This window comes from Bemisia tabaci, chromosome 1 (genome assembly GCF_918797505.1).
Source record: "Bemisia tabaci chromosome 1, PGI_BMITA_v3".
NCBI classification, from domain to species: Eukaryota; Metazoa; Arthropoda; class Insecta; order Hemiptera; family Aleyrodidae; genus Bemisia; species Bemisia tabaci.
In genome coordinates this window covers 60,858,276-60,865,643 of record NC_092793.1, presented here as the reverse complement: position 1 = coordinate 60,865,643, position 7,368 = coordinate 60,858,276, and the positions used below count along the sequence as shown (strand labels likewise).

Genomic DNA, 7,368 nt, shown 5'->3' with positions numbered 1-7,368 from the left:
CTGCTATGTCCACTTGATTTGCCGGTTTTGGTTGTAAGTCACGTAAACGCATCCGAATTAGTATCATTATTATCGTCATTTCGTCTTACGGCTGAAGGTTCGACAAAATTTTCCGAAAAAGTATATTTTGTTGATCATTATATATGGATTTTATGGTATATTTTTTTGATGCGTTTTACTATCGTTTTTAATTTAATTAGGTGTCAACGCCGAAAATGATTAAGGTATGCTCTCGTGTACCACGGTTCGGGAAAACACCTGACTTTCGTCCTATTGTGTTTATCTTATTAAATTGTATCCACAATGAATCTCTACTGGGATAAACGCGGTTCTTTTAATGAACTGCTAAGTCAAGACGCAACTCGGAAGTTTTGTTATTAAATTTTAGTGTTTTTGTTATCATTTTTCCTGCTTTTTTGTGTGTTTTTTCGCAATCTTGATCTCCCACGTCGACGTTAATTTAAACCCGTGAATCTCGCGTGGCCTCATCCGCATCAATCGTGAGAAGCGATCAACCCATTGAATTATCCCACTACAATTTGGTGAAAAACTCTGTTCGTTATGTTTCATTGGATTTAGTGTTAACAGTCAAGAATCAGACATTACCTCCTGCGACTTTTCCGCAAAAACTCGCCGACGTGTTATTGTTCATGTTATAGACACTAACAAGGCCGGTTTGCTTTTTTTTGTTTCTAGACCACCTTGGTCCCGCAGCCATGGCTTCACCAGTCGTTTTGCCACCATCCCTTGACCAATCTGATTAAAAGTTTAAACTAAATAAATGTAATCCGAACAACCACCGTCTAATTGAATCAACATTGAATCCACACGGATTCAACACTTCCACATTCAACATTCCATATTGAATCAATGTTGACCGTGTAAGCATCCCATCTGCCTTTCTATGAGGTTTGCATCGATGCTATAGATTGGAGAAAACTTCATTTTGGATTTTCCGGAGCACTCTAAGCTTGCCTTAACGTAATTTTCTCTGTTTTCTACAACTTATTACCGACACTTGTTACCATTTATGCATTCCTTTTCATGATCCTTTATGTTATTTTTTGTGATATCGCGTATAAATCAGTTCGAATTGTTTTAGTGCCAAAAATGGATTATTATGGTGGCACGTGCGTTTTTTGCGATAAGACACTGAGTCAAGGAGTCACTCAGAAACTTGCGAAAAAAGGAGCGAACACAATCAGAGAGGTATGTTCTCGTTTAATAATAAACAATTTACTCGTAGATGTAGGCCAACGTATTCATTTTTCGTGTAGAAAAACATTTATCGATGAAAAAAATGTTGCACGGAAAGAAAAACTTTCAAAAGGAGCAGAAAAAGCGAATTACTCTCCACCAAAAAACTCGGTCATTATGCACTTTTGATTTTAAAAATTATTGTTTTTTCTGTGGAGAACCTGCAAAGTTAGGCGACCTGCAGATGTCAACACATCAAGTTATGACGCCAACGTCAGGTTTTGATTGTTTCATAACAGCTTGTTGTCGAAAAAGGAATGATAAGTGGGCCACCAGTGTTTTGGGCCGCATCGGTAGTTTGAGTGATTTACGAGCAGGTGATGCGATAGACCACTGTAGACCACTCCTAATCCGGGAATAATCCCACCAACCCAACGCTCAAATTCGAGTTCAAGCGCAGCGCATCAAGAAAACCTCTTCTACAACAAAGATTGCTGTGCCCCATTCATAGTGCATATCACTAAGAACGATACATCAAACAACTCGGTAACCAATATTCATCCAATGCAGATAAGTAGATCTTGTCTCTACGAGGAAGGTCCCCATAGAGCAAGAACCGAGTATAACTGACCTTGCTTTTTCAAGTAAAACCCCAATAAAGTCCGTGCCATTTCAGAGTTCCCTACTCCTAGAAACGTCAAGCACCTCCAATCTTTTATTGGACTTGTAAATTTTTATAGAAAATTCCATGATCGGCATTCAGAGCTCCTGAGTCCATAACTACTTCTGTTAAAAAAACAGACCAGTTTTGTATGTACTGCCTCAGAGGAGGACGCATTTCAGAAAATTAAAAAGACATTTGCGGAGGAGGTTGTGCTGTCTTACGTTGATTTTTCCAAACCCATGTACCTTAATACAGACTGTAGCCTTGTTGCCTTGAGTGGAGAGATCTACCAAATAGATAGTGAAGGCTACCGTAGACTTGTGGTTTTTTACAGCCGGATATTGAGCTCCAGTGAGCGAAACTACACTGTCACAGAGCAAGAACTTTTGGCTATTGTGACTTGTTGCCAGAAATTCCGCCAATTTCTACTAGGTCACCGAGTAATTGTTCAAACTGACCATCATTCATTACAATATCTTAGAAATTGCATCCTCTCCACGGGCCGGTTGACCAGGTGGAACCTTTTCCTACAAGAATATAAACTAGAAATTCAATATATTAAAGGAGCTGACAATGTAGCAGTGTAAAGGTCGACTTTTCCCGCTAGGGGAAAAGCCGCCTTGGAGGACCGGAGTCCCGGAGGGATGACGGATAGGACATCAAAAAAAAAGGAAAAGAACACGGAGTTAGGAGGAACCCTCCTATGCCCAACCTCCACGATGGACCGCACAAGTTCATGAACACTAAAACTAAAGAGAAAACGAGGATTCAGCCCCAAAGGGCTGATTTAAAAAACAACTTACATCACGCAAGACCAATCCACACAGGTCTAGGAACGGAATGGCTGAAGGCCTGACTTGTGTTTTCGGGTTCCCCGCCTGCGCGCTGTTGGCGGAGGAAACCGAAAACACAAGTTTCAAAATTCTGGCGGGAGGGCTATTGACTCTTTACAAGTTGTGTCAGCAGGGCGGGCCATCCTACACGTTAGTACTTACTAGAAATAGAAAGTAAAGTTCAAATCTTACAACTTCCCGTATCACAGGTCTAGTGCCGTTCAATCCTCAATTTATCCACACTTAATCATCACTGTACTTATCACACCAAAGGAGTTTTACAGCAAAGATAACGCTGATAATTTATTTCTCAAAAATTTACAAGGAAATATCCAGGTCAGTAGTTTAAACTTCCTTTATAAGCTACCAATATCATTCAGATGGCAGGAATAAGGTAATCTATTTGTTTATGAACAACGTTTTTAGGATAGACGTGGGAGGGTAAAAACGGCCTATGTTGGTCGGTGACGGTGACCGGTGCTAGGTCGCCTCATTTTGACGTTTGTCTCAACATATGATGCGCGATCTCGAATATGTGTATTAAATGCTGAATCCACTGTTGCAGCTATCCATACTGTAATGGCTGCAGATGCCACCATTTTTGAAAATGCAGATGCCTAGCGACAGATAAGGGACGAAGTCTCCCAAAGAAATATCGCACACTGGAAAAAAAAAAAAAAAAACACATTGGATCTAGAAACCAGACCCTTGAAAACGTTGCCTAGAAAAAATACTCTTGATTCAATCGGATTTTTGCTTGAATCAAAACGAAATCCGCTTAAATTAAGAGGCTTGGTTCTTGATTTAAGCTAGGTTCTGATTGAATCAAGAGTAATTTTTCTTGTCGATGTTTTTAAGAGTTTGGACTCTAGATCCAATGTGTTTTTTTTTTCCAGTGCAATGAAAGGTAAATGAATTACCCCTCAACTTGATAATTAATTAGCCTATAAGGTATGTTTAAGGATGAATTCTGAACCTTATTTTAAATAGCACGGAAGTATTGCTACTGTTCACCTAAATCTATCTGGCTGAAAATCACTTTGATGAGGAATACCTGTGCCTGTCAGGGTTCGCGCTTTTTTCTGGTGAGCGATTCTTAGTCATCATGACTCAGAATATTGCTTAAAATGGGTCTAAAACTATAGCCTAAAACTTTGGCTCTTTCATTATTATAACTAAGTAGACTTTCATCTCTTAATACGTACATAAAGGGTTAGGTTGTGCCTTTCATTTCGAGCCTAAAGAATACGCCTTAGAAATAAAGGGCGGGGGAAGGGATGAGAACATTCGAGGGGTGGGGACGGGCAGTAACGATATCAAACATAAACATAAACGGTTACGGTTACGGTTACGGGAGCAGAACTGAAAATAATACACGTGTTTGTTCGAAAGAATTCTCAAGTTCAGTAAAGGTTGCAAATTAGATTGCGATTACTACGACGGACAACAACAATTACTCTAAATGACACAATGGACCACTAGACAAGGTACGAATTTCAGCATTCTGATACATGTTTCGTAACCAAAATTTCACGTAGAACACGATGCGCACAACAAAAATTACCGCAATCAACTCCTTACGAAGATATTCAATGATTCTTGATGCGTGAATTCAAACCACCCGCTCATGAAAACTCAATGCTCTACGTGATTCACATAGCGCGCTAAACGTTATCATGACAGTCTCTGCGATATAAAAATCTGGCAACCTCAATTTTGACGCTTTGGCTCAGCTACAGCAAATTGCTAATAGTTTGAACAACACATGGTGGGAAATGAACATTGGTCGATTGAGAAGCTTGCTGAAACTGTTGTAGTGCACGATTTGACTCATGTAGAGCTTTGAGTTTCTTGTGAGCGGGCAGTTCAAATTCCTCGTAACCAATGTGAAATAAAAACGTTAATATCTTCTTTAGGAGTTGGTTTCAGTGATTTTCGTTGTGTGAATCGTGTTCTACGTAAAATTCTGGTTAAGAAACATGTATCAGATTGCTTAAATTCGTACCTTGTCTAGTGGTCCATTGAATAAATGACTATAAACGCAAGTATACATATGATAAATAAACATTCCTTAAATTAATTTGATTCAGTTTTTCTTGTCGTCTTGGTCATTATCTCATTTTTCATTCCATTTAACATCTTGTGCTTTTTCATTTATCTTCTTATTTCATTTTGTTTTTTTTTTTCATTTATCTTACTTTTTTCTTTCTTCATTTTTCTTTTTTTTCATTTCTTTCTTTTTTTCGTTTTTTTTCATTTTTTCGTTTTTTTTTCATTTTTTCGTGTTTTTCATTTTTTCCTTCTTTCTTTTCATTGTTTTTCATCGTTTCATTGTGAATTCTGAACAAATTTCCAATGCGCAAGCTTTTAATCCTAATTAAAAAGACAAGATTAATGGTCTTAAGATGTGATATCCCAAATTCCCGACCGCTGTATCCTACACTTCACGAGGCGCAACAATTTCCTCTTTCCTGATGCTTGGGACAATTTTGGAATCCTCCGTATCAATAAATTGATGAGATTTTTCTTCTTCCTTCCTCTAACGTTATCGTAACCTAAAGCATTTATGGACAGATGCCGTGAGATCTGGATTTTTGAAAATCTAATGCGTCAGGGGAAAGGAGATGGTTCTGGTCACGCCAAGCTGCCTATTTCCATGATTCCAATATTTCGCGTTCAATAGCTAAAGCTGTTTTTAGTCATCTAATTAAGTGTCTTCGTTGGTGTCAACATATCACAGGCATGTATGTTGAACGAGCCTACACACCAAATTCGTATTTCCACACTTGACGTGCTTCTGACTGAAACTGGCGCGTGGAGGTTTGAAGAGCTCGCCACTTTGACTGGATCAGTCTTCTCATTTCTGTTGGTTTCGATGCACCCGAACGGACTCCAGCCAGATGACTACGAAGTGCAACAGGCCACGCGCGCAAGGTTGGTAGCGTTTAGAGAAACCTCTCAATTTGAAGTCCATTGCGCTCAAGGGCTTGCGAAAAACGTCAGTCAATAGGAAAGTGCTCTCTTTGTCACTGAGAACAAGTAAAATTTCCGCGTCCCGAGACTGATGATCCGCACATAAACATTCATTCTCAGGGATTCGGTGCGATTATATATGTTTTCGACTGATGATCCACTTAATCATAATACATAGTCGGCGATTTGGTGCGAGTGGTAATATTTTTTGACGTAAGAGCCGCGTCCTCCACGCATAGTCTCCTGGAGCTACGGATGCCGCGGATCATATGAATTGCACGATTAGGATGGCAAGGACCACTTGTAGCGCCTGCAACATTAGAAGAATACGTCCAGCACTTCACCGCAGACATGATCTGTAGAACGCCTGGACGTCTTACTGCTCCGTAGCGTACCCAATTTGCAATGACGTGAACAGTCAATCACGTCAGTCGTCACAGTTGCAGAGGCTGTCTCGCTGACTTGTCGACATTCTGCGATTACTGATGTAGAAGTTTATTAATCAGGGCCTCTATGATTTACACAGTTTGGGCCTACTGAGCAGCAGAAAACGGACCTGGAATTGCTATGCGATGGCGACGTACAGTTACGTTGCTAGGCCACTGTTCGGTAGGAGCTGCTTTTTACAGTAGTAGCTGGAGCATTTCATAATCCATCAACAAAAAGTCATGAGCTAAGGATCAAATTAAGGCCTAGAATTGGGTAGAACCTCATTGAGAAAATTTGACATTATCACCACAAAAAACCGCGTGTCCTGGGCAGTTTTCTACCTAGTTGGGGGAACACTTGTTATGCACTTGTTCGCAGCTTTCCTGGCAACCGAGAAAATGTTTCTTGCCATGAAGATTCGTTATTTTGAGAACTGGTATTTGAATCGGACAGGTCACTCGGATCTTCACGATATGAAATTATTGAGTCAGTTGGTTTCAACCACAAGAAGCAACTTATTTCGTTGGATGAATTGAAACTGATTTTGCTGATACTGGATAGTACCCCGAGAAATGCCTTTATCAGACGCAGATGGACAAATTAAAATGCTTCAGTAACAGGGGGTTCTTCCGACGCGAGCACAACAGGATTCTCTACCGATCGTCGTTTGGTGAATACTTTGAAGTGATGATCTTGGGTATTTATTCACCTGCATATATATTTACAAGCTTGCTCCGTTTCGTTGAAGAGAAAAGTCACGGGTTTCGTCAAATTAGGCATAGTATCCACTTCATGCTCCTTCTTCTTGCTGACAGACTTTGCGAATACTGGCTCAGCTCCTTCCAATTAACTGTGTTTTAACGTCGTTTGAAAAACGGAATCGATCATCCTCCACTCAGACAATTTGCGATCAGGCCAATTCCTTCTTACTTTCCGATGGAACGCATTGATTCATGTGACCTGCTTTCCACACGAGTTGGAGAGCCTGAAAAGGTGAAAGACTCAAACAATTTGCGATCAGGCCAATTCCTTCTTACTTTCCGATGGAACGCATTGATTAATGTGACCTGCTTTCCACACGAGTTGAAGAGCCTGAAAAGGTGAAAGACTCAAACAATTTGCGATCAGGCAAATTCCTTCTTACTTTCCGATGGAACGCATTGAGTCATGTGACCTGCTTTACATGCAGGTTAAAGAGCTTGAAAATGTTAAAGGTTGCTCCTCTTCCACTGAGAGAAGCAGGATAAATGTTACGAGGGAATCGTCTCTTCG

General features: G+C 40.1%; 1 protein-coding gene across 1 annotated transcript in view; it reads right to left on the bottom strand.

Annotated features, from left to right (window-relative positions):
* Positions 1–7,368, bottom strand: part of Shaw (Shaker cognate w) — a 449,043-nt gene that overhangs the window by 354,606 nt on the left and 87,069 nt on the right. The window lies entirely within an intron of this gene.